The 17,065-nt window shown below is 41.3% G+C and overlaps 1 protein-coding gene across 4 annotated transcripts in view; it reads right to left on the bottom strand.

Moving 5' to 3' along the window:
* ARNT2 (aryl hydrocarbon receptor nuclear translocator 2) overlaps nucleotides 1-17,065 on the bottom strand; it is a 2,296,360-nt gene that overhangs the window by 840,084 nt on the left and 1,439,211 nt on the right. The window lies entirely within an intron of this gene.

Below are 17,065 nucleotides of genomic sequence, written 5' to 3'. Positions count from 1 at the left end.
TGGAATCTCTTATCAGAGGGGGTAGGTTTTTGGCAGTAGTAGCCTTAATGCCTTTGGGTCCCTGTGAAATTGTCTCTGGACCCGCAGTAGGATTCTTAAAGAGGAACTTGTAAGAGTCAGGGACTCTAATATCTATCAGGTTTCCTGGGAGCCAAAGGTAAAGTGTCTGGGGCCAGGTTAGCTTCCAAGAAGGCATCATCTACAATGTCCAGTAAAGAAGGGATAGCTAAAGGCCTGTGTTGAGGTAGGAGTAAGAATTCCCTAAGCCTCTTTTTGGAGTTAGAGTAATCCTGGCTTTCCCAGCGGAAATGCTCCCTAAGAGTATGCAAAGTTTTACCAAAAGAGAAATCCTCTGGAGAGGAAGCAGAGGGAATGGAGTCCTCTACATCAGAATCCTCACAGGTAGATAACGGCAAATCTTGGTCATCAGAAGAAACAGAAATTTTAGAATCGTGATCATAAGAATTAGAAGGAAAATCAGTTGTAGGTCTCTTAGAGGGAGAAGGGTGGCTTCCCCTGATTAGAGTAATAAGGTCTTCAGCCATTCTTATCATTTGTTTTTTAGGCATAGGGGCCTGACCATGCGGTCTGGGCATCGGTTTTCTAGGCGTGGATCGAGTTTTAGGCCTTGAAGAAGAAGATGGCGTCAGTTTAATATGCAAGTCAGTAGGCCTGAATACACCCTCAGAAGCCGGTGCCTGCACAGCGGCTCCGGACCCATCCAAGGTAGAGACATCCGCAGGGTCCATAGTCGAAGAAGCATCTCGCGGCGTACCGGACTCCGAATGGGTCTCAGTACAGGCCTGCGAATCTGAAGTAGAGGGTATCAGGGCCTGTGAAAGTGCCTCACTGAGTACTGGCGAAATGGCGACTAGCTTAACGGAAGCATCGTCGGCAGCTTTGGACCTATGCAGTCTGTCTCTGTCTTTATCTTTGCGTTTTTTTGGAATGTCGGTAGTTGGGTGGCTTACCGAAGCCATTTCTGGATAATTGAACAAAGTACTAAAATAGTTAGATGCAAAAATGAACCGACGAGTAGTTCAAAGATTGAATAAGGCACAAAACTGACAGCGGGGGACGTTGTGGTCTGGGCCTAAGCAAGGAATGCAGTACGAATGAAAATCTTTATGAGGTATTTGCTTTCCACAAGTAATACAATTGTTAACTTTTACTGACATCGGTTTACAGCAAGAAAAAGGATCCCCAACGGGGTACTTAGCTTAGTTGAAGACTTCGGATCTGAAACTCGAAAACAAAAATTTCAGGAGTCGGCCGACCGGCACTTGCGAACTGCTTCTGCTTCGGGCACTGCACGGTAAGAAAGACTGATGCAAAGGCATCGGCTGCATGCTTTATACCCCTGACTACCTGACGTCACGGAAGATAAGACAGCAACCGACACAGGACCCAAGACTTTGATAATCAGGCCGGCTGAGGGCTACCTGCAAGCAGATAACCCAAATGTAATGACTGCAACAGTGAAACATGAAGAACATCGCCAAAATGAGAGACAAATGTCAAAAGCTATTTTTTTCACTTTTTAACTTTTGCCTCCAATGCCTGATGGCCATCAAGTCCCTTTTGATCAGAAATATACTGTCAAAAGAGGGAATCATCCAGGCAGCCATAAGGTTGCTCTATGGTCTTACAGTCATTCCAATAATGACAGATTTTTTTCATTTATTTGGCATAATTGTCTCCACTGGTGGTGAAGTGAGCAACTACAAAATAACAAGGGTCATCTATAGCTCTCTTACTTCATAAATACAAGCTCTCCCACACATGCCAACAGGAGCTACCATTACCTACCTGAGCAGCCACATCTACATCTTGTTGAAAATGATTAACTGCTTGACACCTCTCTGCCCTTCAGCCAAGGCTCTGTCATCAAAGTCGAGTCATGAGTCTGGCAGTGACTACTATCCTTTCCCCCTCAGGATGGGCATGTCCATCCTGCTTCCTTGTACTGTGAAACACCCAGACACTAATCGAACATGCATGACCTGGCTTTACCACCCTACTGATGCAGGTTCCAAGCACTTGTTTGATTATCATACAAATTTCCATCTCTACTCAAGGATTATAACCAACTCAGTGCTAAATTCTCTCAAACATCTTTGAGCAAATTATCACAAACTTTTAATATTTTAAACAAAATTTGTGTTATTTCTTTTAAACCTACCTGATACTTGGAATTTTAACCTTAACATATAGCACAGACCACTAGCATGAAATCATCTGAATAAAGTCCGAAGTTTTAGGTGGTAAAACTGAGGATAACAAACCTGACTTTAGATTTCCTGCAACCTTGTACAGAGATTCAACAGAATGGGTAAGTTTAGTGGACTGAAACAGATTGGTCAAGGAAAGGTAGGACTACTGAAACAGCAAACAATATGTCAGTTACGATCACAATGACAGCTTTTTTTGAAGAACTGCAACACTGCATAAAGTGATACACTGCAAAAGACAAACTGCTGTGCTAATTTTGGGGAAGTAACACAGGCTGGAGTGACAAAGCTGAAGAGGGTAGGACCGAAACAAGCAATGCATATACATTGTTTTCTTGCATCAAACTGCTTTACACATACAACACTTAAGACCGATAATGAAGTAACAATGTATGTCAGCACCAACAATGATCACCCTGTAAATTGCATATATCAGTTTTATGGAAAAGTGCTGTGAGACAAAAATACAAGGCACCAATTTTCTTCCTCTTTGAGTAATACATTGGGTTATTTTGCTGCCAGCTATACAAAAAACAATTAGAATGAGGACTGGTATGAGGGACATCAGTTCAACATCTAATCAGAATGGATGGCACCATCCCACTAACTCAGCAGCCCTGTTATGCTGCACCTAGATACCAAGGTTCAAGTGTAACCTCAAGCTTGACCTGCAACAAACCTCTCCAAGCCTTAGGCTTAGACAGAGAATTGTGCTATTAACTGTACCATACTCCCATACCATCCACTTGGAATTAGACATAACTGCGCTGGCAGCATTTAAGTGTGTGTGTGTACCTCTCTCTCTATATATATATATATATATATATATATATATATATATATATATATATATATATATATATATATATATATATATATATATATATATACCCACTGCATGAAACTTTGAAAACTATCACTGCCAGATCAAAGAAGCAACCTAACAAGGCTTAAAGTATGATGCCTAAATTCCAATTATCTCTAGTTCATGCAAACATCTCTTAATAAGCGAATAGTGCATGCATACTACACCACCTGATTGTAGTTTCAAAGGCAGGTCTAAATTCCTCACTTCTTATCAATTCTGGAAAGAAGTCACTGAAACTAATGCATTTGAATAATCAGCTGCAAAGTAACTTATTTTCAAATACAGCTGAAATATCATACATTAATGCCTGAATCAAACATAAATAGACATTAACCAAAAAGCTAAGTTACTGCAGAAAACTTCTAAATTCCTGACTGAAATCACAGATTTGCATCAACAAAATTAATTCAGTACCACACCCAGTAGCAGAATCATAGAAAAAACACAGCTGATGTCAGTGCTCGACAGAAAGGGTTTCCTTTTGGACATGAGATAATTATGCCGTGGGACCTTTGATGTTGAAGTCTTTGTTGTTCTTGGCTAGAAGCATGCATCTTTTTTCTCGTTTCCCACCCTGTCATACAAGATTATCTTCTTAAGGAAGTACAGCCTTGTAATGTTAACTCTGGCTATAAAACAGATGGTCAGAAACTCCCAAGACTTCTCTATCCTTTCACATATCAGCCTCTTTCCTCATAAAGAATTAGCAGTTCACACTCTATTGCAAAAACGTGTTTCAAATATAGGTCAACACTTCCTTTTCAAAAAAAAAAAAGGAGCGAGAACAAATATCCTGCATATGTTTTCTTAGTGTGCTGCAGAGTAATACAAATGATGCTGTTCCTTAAGGAAAGACGCCTTACAGCAGCTCTTAAAGTTAAACAGTTGCTGGAGCATTCACACTTTCTAACATTAGGTAATTTAATATGATAACACATAGACTCCTACGATTTAAACCAGTAGTTCATCATGAAAGCATACAATATCACTAAGTTTAAAGCATCAAGAGGAAATTTCCAAAAGATGTAAAATGGCAAAGAAAGTCAAGTGGCTCATCCCATTCACTCATTAAATACCTGACTGTGTCAAGTATCAAAGTGCTTTGTTTAACTCCAGTCTCTATCCATACCATCTTCCCACATATTCTAATTATATTTCACCTAGGAAACCACTGAAATAGTATAGTTTTCAAAATCTAGATGAAACGTCAAGTGCTGTGTGGCAATTTGTTTTACTACAGAAACACACCGTTCAATACCCCATCATGGGAATATTATCCTCAACTACAACTTTATGTGCAATTTATATATTACCAACAGTTTAAAAAATGACAATGACGTTTTTTCACTGGTCTAAGAATGGTCAGTCTCTTACATGATGAATATATGCAATGGCAAAAGACATGCAGGTAAGGACTAGATTTTACAAATACATCACAAATGGATAAGTATACTCACTTTAAGAACAGACATTCAAACAGGATAAAAAATGCATGTGGGATATTACTATAGGTAGATGTCTGTTCTCTGTCTCGCTCTTTTTAGAAGAGACCAATATGGGTGTGCAAGACTGCAGACTTGAGTCATAAAGGTTAGAGGGAACCTTACAATATTCTTCTTTGGAGCCTCAGAACAGAAGCAAGTAATGTAACTACACTATTTGCTCATCTTATATTGTAGGAGTTGCATAAATATATGAATTACTAAGAAAGGTTCCCTTAGTGCCCCAAAATAGGAGGATAATCCAAAGAATGCTTAGCAGGCAAGCCAAAGCAAATCCTGCATTACCTTCTGAAAGGGCAACCAGGATGTAATGTATAATGTATAAACAACAGCCTGCTAAATGCCTTTCCAAAGAAGGCTATAGTGATTACCTGATAACCTGGAAGAGTGGACACTAACCTCCACCGAGACTTATTACATTTGTCAAAAAAGAAAACAACTTAATTATCTAACCATTCGGAAAGGGCCAATTCAGTGACTGGATGACTCTGTTTCAAAAAAACACTTGAAAGATGTTTAACAGGAGCATTACAATGAGAAACTAGATGAGGGAGTACAGAAATATACATATACAGGGTAACTAAATGTACCTTTACAAAAGAGAAGGACAGACAAACAAACGTTAAATAAGGAAGAACTGTATATAATTTCAGGATTTAAACTTTGTAATGGGTCTTTGCCAATAACAAAGCCATATTTTGAAAACACTGAAGAGAACTGCCTTGCATCAAGCAGTTACCAATATGAAAAAACAAGAACAGTCACCAATCTAAAGTGAGCAAACACAGCAGCAAAAAACCTGATGAACACCTCTGGCAGAGCAGAAAACCAAATAACAATAAAGTAAAATCATATGGGAAGCCCCACAGATTAAATAAATAAATTAGTAAACTGTGTACAGTAAGGTCTGTGGGGATTCTTTTTTTAACAAGGCACTTGTCTTTTAATTTCCTTTCCTGTGTGACTGCAAACAGTTGTCCTTTCTCAGGATAACTGTCTGAAGCCCTGATGTGTACAGAAGGTGAAAAAGCATTGTGGCTTTAATTTTACTCAGAAGACCCCTTGTTCATGTCATTGATGGGCAGGGCTATGTTTTAATATATAGCTATGCTCCCTGTCGGTGAGTGGGCTTTCAATCTGTGCACTGTGGAGTCATAACACAAAATAAGGCACTTGAGTTTTGGCTTTCATTTTCTTCCCATTCCTAAGTAGCTCCAGATGGTTGTCCTTTTCAGGATGGAAGTCCCGAGTCCTGGTGCCTACAAGACTGGAACAGTACTGTGCCTTCTACTAAAGACAGCCACACCTCATATCATTGGTGCACCCTGGCCTTCTCTAGCTACACTACATACTAGTGGCAGTAAATACAGTAAGATGCACTAAATGAGCAGATGCACAACTACACAGACTTGTTTGCAATTTACACTTATTTTAAGAATTCTGAAGTACTGACTGATCAGTACACATTGTAAATGCTCTTCAAAAATCTTTGCTAGAGTAATGCACAGATGATAAGACTTCTACTTCAAAAAATGCACGGTCAGTTTATTTTATTAGTTTTGGTCTTTATCAGTTATCACAAGTATGGCTTTTCTAATAGCATTTCTACTCCAGCTAAGTATATTTGAGCATTTTTAAGCCTGGACAAGTTAACTAGTATGTTACTTTACCCAGAACTTGCAGTTTCATGTTAACTATGTTATCTTATTTCTGTTTGTTTACATTGCTTAGATTTTTTTTACCATGACCAATCCCGTAACTGAAATTAATGTTTCTGGAACTGTATGCTTCTACTGTTTCTATGGCTCTTAATTTTAGCAATTTTAAGATTTTGAAATACTTTTATCAATTTAAAGATTTTGACATAATGTTTTCTCTGCCTAGGGTCAGCTATTTATCAGTAGTGCTGTGTGTACATTTTAAGTTTTTCAATATATATTTTTCTTAATTGTTGCTGAGTATCTATCAAGCTGTGTGTGTAAACACACACACACACACACACACATATAAATATATATATATACACAGATATATATATATATGGATCCAGGATGTTTGATCAAATGATCAAACGACCAAATCCATTAAGTGTGAGCATACTTAACGCGAAAGTGCTTTTCACTGAAGAAGCACTTTCGCGTAAGTATGCCTGTTGCCGAGGCCGTACTATGGTGCGGATAAGGGAACTTCCCTTTTCCCCACTGTAGTGTGGTCTTGGAGGGAGAATATTAAAGTAGGGGGGTGTGGGGGGCATAGGCCCCCACAAGGGGGGTGCAGGGGCCACCCTGCAAAAACATAAATGTAGTGTTTTTTTTTTATTGACACGCTTTAACGAAAGTGCTTTTTCGGTTAAAGCGGTTACGTTAAAGTGTGTTTGGTGGTTATGGATTCGGAAGTTTGATCATTCGAGCAAACATCCTAGATCCAATATATATATATATATAGAGAGAGAGAGAGAGAGGGGTGGTAGGGGTGTGTAGACACAGGTTTTTTTTGCTCTCCCTTTCCCCAAAGCACAAATCTACTGGATCTGCCCTAATCTCCCCAAGGCTAAACCCATCCCATGTTTGAGGCAGCTGATGGCAGTGAAGAATCTGGGGCAGCACACAGCAGCTAGGGATTTTTTTTTTTTTACCTATTTCTCCCTCTTTTGTACCTCTTCTCCTGTCCCCAGGGGTTAGCATGCAAAGGGTCCTGCAGTATCTCAACTATGTCTCCCTGTACACCTCAGTCTGAGCTCTGCTCCCTTACAGTGTAATACCCACTGAAAGTCCCGGGCCTCCACCAGGTACTAAATGTAATGGTGCATCCAACCCACCTATGCAATCAAGCATCTGCAAATCAAATCCAGGTCAAAGTCAGGGATTTATCAATGTATGGCTCTGGTTCAGATTAGTTGGTGTATATATGTATAACTGTTTTAAAAATATAGAGCTTGCAAGCTCCTGGTGAGGATTTCTTGCTTATCTCTTAATAGATGCCAAGTAATCATTTAGCAATCTAAGACTCCTGAATTAGATTTTTCTGGTGTAGACTGGTTTAATATTCTTTATTAACCAGAAATTAATATCATGTGTCTATCCTTATATATATGTTTTATATAATTTTATACATACTTTCTTGGGACTCTTTCTTTCTTTCTTCTTTTTCCGACTTATGATTGGGTTACTAAGGTAATGATTTGGTACTAAGAGTTTTCTGAACACATTATTTTTGCAGTATGGCTTGTAGTGATCTTTTTACAGTACAAGTCAGACAGCCTATTGTAACATTGTAACTTTTGCACAGATGACCTGTTGGCCAGAGGTGTTCATGGCAGCATTTCCTTAGTCACAAATTTATGAACACTTCAGAAATAATTCCATGATCATCTACATGTAATGAATTTACAGGTCTCACAAAATGGCTTTATGGCATAAAGTTCACAAAAAAAATGAAGAGATGTTTCTGTTCAAGTTGACAGATTTTACAGGACTCTTGTATGACAAAAATCAGTTAGAGGACAAAGGACCAGCCTTAGGTAGCCTGGCACTCTAGGTGGAAAGGCTAACTTATCTCCCCCATCCCAACCCCAGCTACATAATCTTCATTTTTTTCTGCAGTTATTCATTCATGCCACTGAACCTTTTCCAGACTCTGATAACTGTGGGAGGAAATAAATGCATTATGCAGAGAGTCTGAGGTTGCAGGACCCCCAGACATCATGGGGGTTCTAGATGCTCTGAGGCACGTTTTAGGGTTTTTTGAACAACCTTTGCCATCAAGTGACTGCCTGAAGAAAAACTAAGGCCAGAGGAAGGAATTTTTTCTTATCTTTCCGCTATCTTTTTTTTTCTGGCTCCTTTCAGTACATCCTAACTGACCAAGAATACACTGTAATAACTACAGTGAAATTACTGCATTACGCCGGGTGGGGGTCGTGGCCCCCCAGAAGCCATGAGGTTCTAGATGCACTGAGGCACTTTTAAGAGTTTTTTTAAATAATATTTGTCATCCAATGATTGCCTTAAGAAAAAATATGATCAAAGGAAGAAATGTAATCTTATCCTTCAACTTTGTTGTTTTTCTGCTCCTTTCAGCATATCTTAACCGACTAAGAAAACATTGTTGCAAACATTAAAAAAAATGTATTAAATTATCATTTAAGAACACTGACAAAACTACATTAACAAAAAAGAAAACAAATCGTATTAGCATTTTTTCCATTTACAGACATTATACATCACATCTTTTTTTTTCTTTCTTTGTAAAATCATCAGTCCAACATTAAACAAATTGCGGAATTCCTGCCCTCCCTTAAACCTCACTTCTCTTCTTCAACATTATTCTATTCTGCATGTATTGTTCCCACAATTTCCATTAATTTTTATGCAATTTGCTCCTTCCCTTTTCGACAAATCTCTCTTCCAGTTCTTTTACGACTTTTATAATATTCAATACTTCAAAAATACAGTTGGTTTAGACTTTGATTTCTTTTTCTAGTCACTGCTTTTCTGGAACCCAAATAGACAAACTTAGTAAGACCTTCAACATCCCACCTCCAACATTTGTCTATCTATCTGAGGAAAAATTTTTTGAAATCTGCTTGGGGTATAAAAATGCCTGTGCAAACACTTCCAAGCAAACATCTTAAACCTTCTAGACTTTGTTGGATACTTGTGAGCCAAACATATGACCTCCCCTTGCTCTCTCGTAAATTGCTTTTCCAGGCTCATTTCCCAATCTTTTCAATCATCATCTGATTGATTCTTATATTTATCATGCAATATTTTATATGACCTACTAATTATCCCTTTTTTAACAACAGCTTCTGTTCTAGAGTCAACTAAAAACTCCATCAGAGAGATCTTTCACCTAAGATTCCATTATCCATTTCTCTTTGTGTATACTGTGATATCAAACCCTGGTAGGGAAGGCAGTCTCTAGTCTGCACTCCAAATGTCTTCATGGTCTCATTCCACACTATTACTCTTTCTTCTCTAGTTATTTGCTCCCAATACCTTGGTTCCTTTGACAGTTTTCCCAAGTAAAATTCTAGCCCACCTTGCCTATTTTCTGTACCACTAATTTCATATCTCCAAAATAAATACATTAATAAAAACTTGAAACTGTTTCAAAATGCTCCACAACACTGGAAAGTTCTTTTCTGGAATTATCAGGTAGAAAAATAATACAATCTGCAAATTAAGCCAACTTTTCTTGATTACCATACCAGCTATATCCTTGCATTTCTGAATCCCTTATTTTCTTTGCCAATGGCTCTAAACATAAAGGAAATAATAATGGTGAATGAGGACACTTCTGCCTGGTTCCTCTATGCTTATCCAAAAGGAACACTCCCACTTCTGATCCTTCATATATTTATTTATTTTACATTTGTTGACCGGGATAGTCCGACTGAACACATGTCCATTTTCAGTGGAGACCAGGGGAGAAAAGTTCCACACAGCAACACAACAGAAGTGAATATAGTACAAACATATATTACATAGACTGACAGAGCAAGCAATTTATGACAATTCATCTGTAATATAGGGTACTTACATTCATGTATATTAAAGCATCCATTGAGATGTCTTACAAAGAGTATAGAGATGGTGCTAGTCAGAAGTAGAGCAAGGATATAGCCAGTGTGATTTTAAATATTTTTAAGACTTTTCTTGAACAGGGGTTCATAGGTTGGTACTAGGCTATCGGCCCTAGGGGCTATACAAGCCTAGCCATAACAATTCCCTGGATATATCTTCCCACAATATTTACTTCCCTGGACACCTGTCTAGCAGGGCGACTGACGTGATCCCTGGGGTAAATTTCCTATCCCCGATCCAATAGTCAAGGTTCCTTTTGAAAAGTGCCAATGAGGCACGCTGCTTGACATGTATGAGCAGTCTATTCTAGAGTATGGGGGGTCTCTGGGTCAGGAACCTGTCCCTCCAGCATGTTTTGTTCATTGTGATGACAAGGTTTAAATCCCTGGAGCATGTGTCTCTAAGGGATTGGGATTTCTTAGTGCATCATGTCCAACAGCTCTGGGTTTGACATAGCCTTGTATGTTAAGCAGAGATCGCCTCTGAGTAGACGATATGCGACAGAGTATAGCTGGAGTTTTTTTAGATGGTCAGCATAGGGCATCTGCTTTAGGCCTGTGATTCTTTTAGTGAGGTATTTCTGCAGCCTTTCCAGCTGTTGCAGATGTCTTGTGAGGTACATACCAAACGGGGCGTTGTACTCTATAATGGGTCTAATGAGGGATGAGTACAGTGAGACAATGACCTCCTTTTTTCTGGATGAAAAGCCCTTAGTGATGAGGTGTGCCACATAGAATGATTTCTTGATTGTTGTGGCGATGTGGTTATCGAAGATGAGACCACTGTCCACCTGTGTCCCTAAGTCTCTCATCACACTTTCAGTGTTTAGTGTACTGCCACCTATGTGATAATTCATGGGTACATGTTTTTTCCCAAAGGGGATAACTATACATTTCTTGGCATTAAGCTTGAGCCCATGGCTCTGGCACCAAGCATCTGTTTCTGTAAGACCCTTTTGTAGAATATCCACATCATTTGAGGATTCAGTAATGGCTCCCAGTTTGCAGTCACCTACAAACTTTATTAGCCAGAGTCCCTTAGTGTTGTCCTGTACTTCAGAGAAGTAGATGCCAAACAAGAGCGATCCCAGGACTGAACCCTGAGGTACTCCACTTGTCACTTTTCTGGAGCTGGATTTGGAGTTGGCTACTTTTACAGTCTGGGTTCTGTCAGTAAGCCAGTTGGCAACCCATCAAGTGACATAGGGATTTATGCCCAGCTTAGTAAGTTTATCTATGATTCCAGAGTGGGGGATGGTGTTGAAGGCCTTGGAGAGGTCCAGATAGGCTGTGTGGACCGCCTTATCCTCGGCCACAGCTCTGGAGACTGATTCGAAGAAGTCAATCAGGTTCAGGAGACAAGATCGGCCCTTCACAAACCCAAACTGGGTGGGGTCCAGTGTTTGAAGGTCGCCAATGTCTTGGTTTATAAGTTCCATGACAATGCATTCTATGCCCTTGCAGATCAGGCTCGTCAGACTGATGGGGCGGTAGTTCCCAGGATCTAAGATGGATCCCCCTTGTGGAGTGGTATAACTGTAGCTGTGCTCCACTCAGTGGGCACGAAGCCTGAGGTGGGACTATGATTAAACATGACACTTAGGTGAGGTGCCAGTTCACTTTGTAGTTCATGTAGTACACAGCCCAGGATGTTATCTGGTCCCATGGATGCTGTATTCTTAGCTTTGGAGAGTGCGGTTTCTACCTGTGTGGCCGTGATTACCAGAATTTGGCAATCTTTTGGTACTGAGATGGGCCCTTTAGGGGGTGAGAGTGGGGTGAAGTTGGCACTAAATTGATCTGCCAGGATATTGGCAATATCCTTGGGATCAGTATATTTAAGGCCATTCTGTTGCAGCTCAGAGCAGATCTGAGCATTGCCATTTAGATTCTTGACATAACTATAGAATGCCTTGTGGTTGTCTTTGGAATCTTTGGCAATTTTATTTTTGTAACTAGCTTTGGAGGATTTTATGAGGGATCTCAGCTTCTTACTGAGGCTGGTAAGGGAGTTTTTTGCATCCCGGGATTTTCCTCTTTTCTGCAACAGTTTTGGATTCTTGGGTAATGTGGGCAGGAAGCAAGTTCCAAGTTTTTTTTGGCAAACAGAGCATACCCTGCCAACTTGTTGGATTTGAATGTTAGTACCAGAAGTCTATTAGATGAGTGTAGAGGCCTATGGGTATAATGGGGGCAGATAATGTTTTTAAGTGCAGGTGCATTATCTGGTTGGTTGAGGACATTATGTGCTACTATGAGCTGGTTGAACTGCAGTAGAGTAGGCAGTTCAAGCCAACCTAAAGTATTTAGATTATGACCGTAGTGTGTCCTATATGCCATGCCAGTAGCAAACCTAGCAATGTGGTTGTAACAGCAAGATAATTTATTTAGGTCAGTTTTGTTCAGGTTTATGAATAGAGGGGAGGCATAAAGAAGGGTAGAGAGTAAATGGGATCGGGCAATGGCAGTTCTAGCAAGAGGCATAAGGAAAGGTTTCATTTTATAGAGGGAGCCAAGTTTTGTATTAATGGTTTGGATGGTCTGATTGATATGAATATCAAATTTGAGGTTATTGTCTATAATAACTACCAGGAGCTTGGTGTGGACTTCAAGAGAGATAATGGTGCCATTTTTAGAGTTTATGGTAAAGAATGGAGGAGAGGACCTGTGGGTGGGGGAGAAAAGAAGCAGCTTACTTTTGTTAGGATTTAAGAGCAGTAGTTGATTAGTGAGCCAATTTTCAACTGTGTTGAAGGTGTTTTGGGTTAGTGTCATTAGTTCAGACAGAGAGGAGGCTGAACAGATCAAAGCGGAATCATCTGCATATTGAATGCAGGTGGCATTTGGGATGATGGAGTGGAGATCATTAATAAAGATGGAGAACAGAAGGGGACCTAATATAGAGCCTTAGGGGACTCCTAGGGTGATCGGTAGCTGGGAGGATAGCTTATCGTGCCATAGGACTGCCTGTTGTTTACCAGAGAGGTAGGACTGAAACCACTGTAGAGAGTGGGAATCTAAGGAGATGGCCTTCAGGGTATGGAGGACTAGTTGATGGTTAACCATATCGAAGGCCTTGGATAGATCAAGAAAGAGTGCTGAGGAAAGTTTGTGATTACTATGACTGTGGTTAATGATGTGGGAGAACAAGAGGAGAGCTGAGGTGGTACTGTGGTATGGCCTGAAGCCACGTTGAGAGTCAGCCAACAATTTGTTCTGAATAAGGTGGGACATAAGTTGTTTATGTACACATTTCTCCATAATTTTAGTGAGTGGCGACAGAATGGCTATTGGAAGTTTGACAGTTCTTTGGAGCTACCTCCTTTATGGAGAGGTATAATATGGGATATTTTCCAGACTGAGGGGATGGTACCTTTAGAAATAGTTCTGTTGATCAAGATAGAGACAGGGTGTGCTATGGCGTCAGCAGCTTTTTGCAAATACTCTGCAGGGAGGAGGTCAGGGGCTAGGGTGGTAGGTTTTAGTTTCTTAATTAGGGCTTGGATTAGGGGAGTAGGAACAGGTTGAAAACTAAAGCATGGTTGAGTACTGGATATGACAGCACTTAGACTAGAGCTGGTGGGAGTGAGTTGGTTGGCTAAAACTTGATAGTTTCCGTGAAGAAGCTAATGACGGTATTAGCAATGTCCTCTGGAGGTTTGAGACTGGCAACTGAAGGAGGTGGGGTGGGGTTTGGCCTGGGTGAAGAAAGTACAGTTGTGCACACCTACCATAAATGTAGATATTGAGTGTACTCACTGTTGCAGTCATCACACTTGGGTTATCTGCCTGCAGATAGCCCTCAGTCAGCCCGAATACCAGAGTCTTGGGATTTCTGCGTCGGATGCTATCACCTCTTCTATGACGTCAGGTCGTCAGAGGTATAAAACATGCAGCCGATGCCATTACATCAGATTTTCTTGCCCCAAATGTCAGGAGCCCCTAAAATAGGAAGCGGTTACATGGTGTGGAACACCTCCAGCAGAAAGTAAATACCCCTGCTGTAAAATATCGCCAAAAAACAGATAGGTAGAAAGTATAGAAAGGACCAGGGGGCTGGAGGGAGGGAAACCAGGAGTGCAACAGTGAATACACTCGAACATCTACCTTTATGGTAAGTATACACAACTGTACTATGTTCTTCGTGTTTCACTGTTGCAGTCATCCCACTTGGGTTGATTCCCAAAGCTGAGGAAGGGTGGAGGCAGTCAAGAAGTGTTAGGGCTGGCTAGCAGGCCTTGTAAGACTGCTGTAGCAAATCCAGCTTTGGATTTAGAAAAGATAGGCAAGAGGTAGTGCTTGGTGAAGGTGTGTACTGAACTCCAGGTTGCAGCTTCCAAGATGTCCCTGGTAGGGACTCCTCTGAGAAATGCTGTAGAGATTGAGGTAGCCCTAGTGGAATGAGTTCTGATCCCCCATGGGGTATGTTTTCCATGGTGTTTGTAGCAGAAATGGATGCAGTGTGCTATCCATTTGGAAATGGTTTGCTTTGAAATGGCCTTGCCCTCTGCCCCTGTAGCAAAGCTGACTGGCAGTTGGTCAGATTTTCTGAAAGGTTTTGTTTTGTCAAGGTAGAACCTAACCTGTCTGTCCACGTCCAAGGAGTGCAGGATCCTTTCCCCTTTATTCTGAGGATTAGGGAAAAAGGTTGGCAAATGAATGGAGTGGTTTAAAGCCACACTGGATACCACCTTTAGCATAAATGATGGATTAGTCCTGAGGGAAAACCTGTCAGCGTGGAAAATAATGAAGGGTTCCACAGCCATTAGTGCCTGTAACTCGGACACTCTTCTTGCTGAAGTGATGGCTAGAAATAAGGGTGTTTTCCAAGAGAGGCATTTTAACTCAGCTGAAGCAGGTTCAAAAGGGGGAAGCGTAAGCATCTCCAGTACAAAGTTAAGGTCCTTGGCTGGGGTGGGAGCTCTCCTAGGGGGCCTTAAATTGCTGGCTCCTCTCAGGAACTGTTTGATGAGGGGGGTGAGAAAAGAGAGGAGGCTCAGTGTTATAATGAGCTGAGATAGCATAGGTATGAATCTTAATGGATGAGAAGGATAGGCCTCTGGAGCAGTTCTGCTAGGTAATCCAGGATTTGAGGTAAGGTGGACACGGCTCTGTCCTTTCCTTAAGACTGACTACAGGAACAATATCTTTTCCACTTTTCAGAATAGGACTTCCTAGTACTAGGCCTTCTGGCTTCAAGGATGACGTCCAACATCTGTTTGCTGAGGGTTGCAGGTGGTGTATTCAGGGGATAAGCCAGGCTGTAAGGCTTAGGGTTTGCAACTGTGGATGCACATCTATCCCTCCTGCTGGGACAGTAGGGAGGGGGTCTGATGTAGGTGCCAGGGAGGCACTGCCGTCAGACTGCGAAGGAGTGGGTAACATTGCTGGCGTGGCCAGTTTGGGGCAATAAGGATTACCCATGGCTTGTCATGTTTGATCTTGAGTAGTGAGAGGAGGGGCAGAGGAAGAAAGGCATAAATTGAGAGACTTTTCCAATGAAAAGGATAGGGCATCCACCTGCCAGGCTCTATTGTGAGGATCTCTGGTGCAAAATTTGCTCAATTGACGGTTTTGGGGGGAGGCAAAGAGGTCCGCCTCTGGTGTCCCCCACCTCTGGATTAGAAGTTTGAAGGAGCTGGTTTCCAGGATCCACTCGTGTGGGTCTAGTAGAGTTCTGCTCAAGTCATCTGCCAGTGCATTTTGTTTGCCTGGCAGGAATTGAGCTTGCAGGTGCACTTGGTTGCTCAAGGCTGTGTTCCACAGGGCCATGGCTAATCTGCAGAGTAGGTATGAATGAGTTCCCCCCTGCTTGTTTATGTACCACATGACTGTGGTGTTGTCTGTCTTTATCAGAAGCTGTCCTGGAAGGATAAGATACTTGAAGGCTGTCAGAGCATTCTGTACCGCTAGCATCTCTTTATGCAGGGGGATTTGTCTTGGGCTCCATTTGCCTTGAATGCATTTGCCTGCAATGTGAGCCCCCCATGCATAGTCTGATGCCTCTGTTGTCAGGGTATGGGTGGCGGTGGGTTGAGTGAAAGGGAGTCCCTTGTTGTGGTTGCATGCCTCTGCCCATAAAAGGAACTCTGCCCTTAGACAAGGTATGATAGCAATCACTGTTTCCAGGTCCTGAGAATGTTGGCACCAGAGACTTTTTAAGTACCACTGAAGTCTCCTCATATGCAGTCTTGCATATGGAATTAGCAGAATGCATGAGGCCATGAACCCGAGGGCTTGCAGTATTTACCTTGTTGATAGCTGGGTTTCAGTGGCCAATAGTTTGAAGTAGTCTGTCAAATAGACCTGTTTTTCTTGGGTGAGGAATGCCATCTGGGAAGTTGTGTTCAAGCTTGCTCCCAGAAATACAATCTTTTGACTGGGCACCAGTTGTGATTTCTTTTCATTGATGGTGTACCCCAGAGAAGTTAGGAGTCTCTTTGCAAATGCCAGGTGCTGAAGTAGCAATTCCTGAATGTCTGCCTGAATCAAGCAATTGTCCACATATGGGTAAATTTGAATACTTCTCTGCCTGCAGAATGCAATGGCTGGAGCCAGGCACTTTGTGAATACACTGGGCACAGTAGATAAGCCAAAGGGAAGTGCAGAGAACTGATAGTGCATAGAGTCTGCCTTGAAACGTAGATATTTCTTGCAAGACTCCCTTATGGGGATGTGCAGATAAGCTTTTAATTCTAGGGTAGGTAATCAGGCATCCTTGGATAACATAGGAAGGAGCTGTTGCAGTGTAAGCATTTTGAATTTTGGGACCACCAGAAAGTTGGTGAGAATAGAAAGATCCAGGATAGGGCGCCAAAAGCCCTCTTTTCTGGGCACCAGGAACAGTCTGGATTAAAAACTCTGTCCCCTTTGTTCT

The sequence above is a fragment of the Protopterus annectens genome, chromosome 7.part0 (genome assembly GCF_019279795.1).
Source record: "Protopterus annectens isolate FY-2018-M chromosome 7.part0, PAN1.0, whole genome shotgun sequence".
Taxonomy (NCBI): domain Eukaryota; kingdom Metazoa; phylum Chordata; order Ceratodontiformes; family Protopteridae; genus Protopterus; species Protopterus annectens.
The sequence above is the reverse complement of the archived record's forward strand: the minus strand, read 5'-3'. Positions and strand labels throughout refer to the sequence as shown.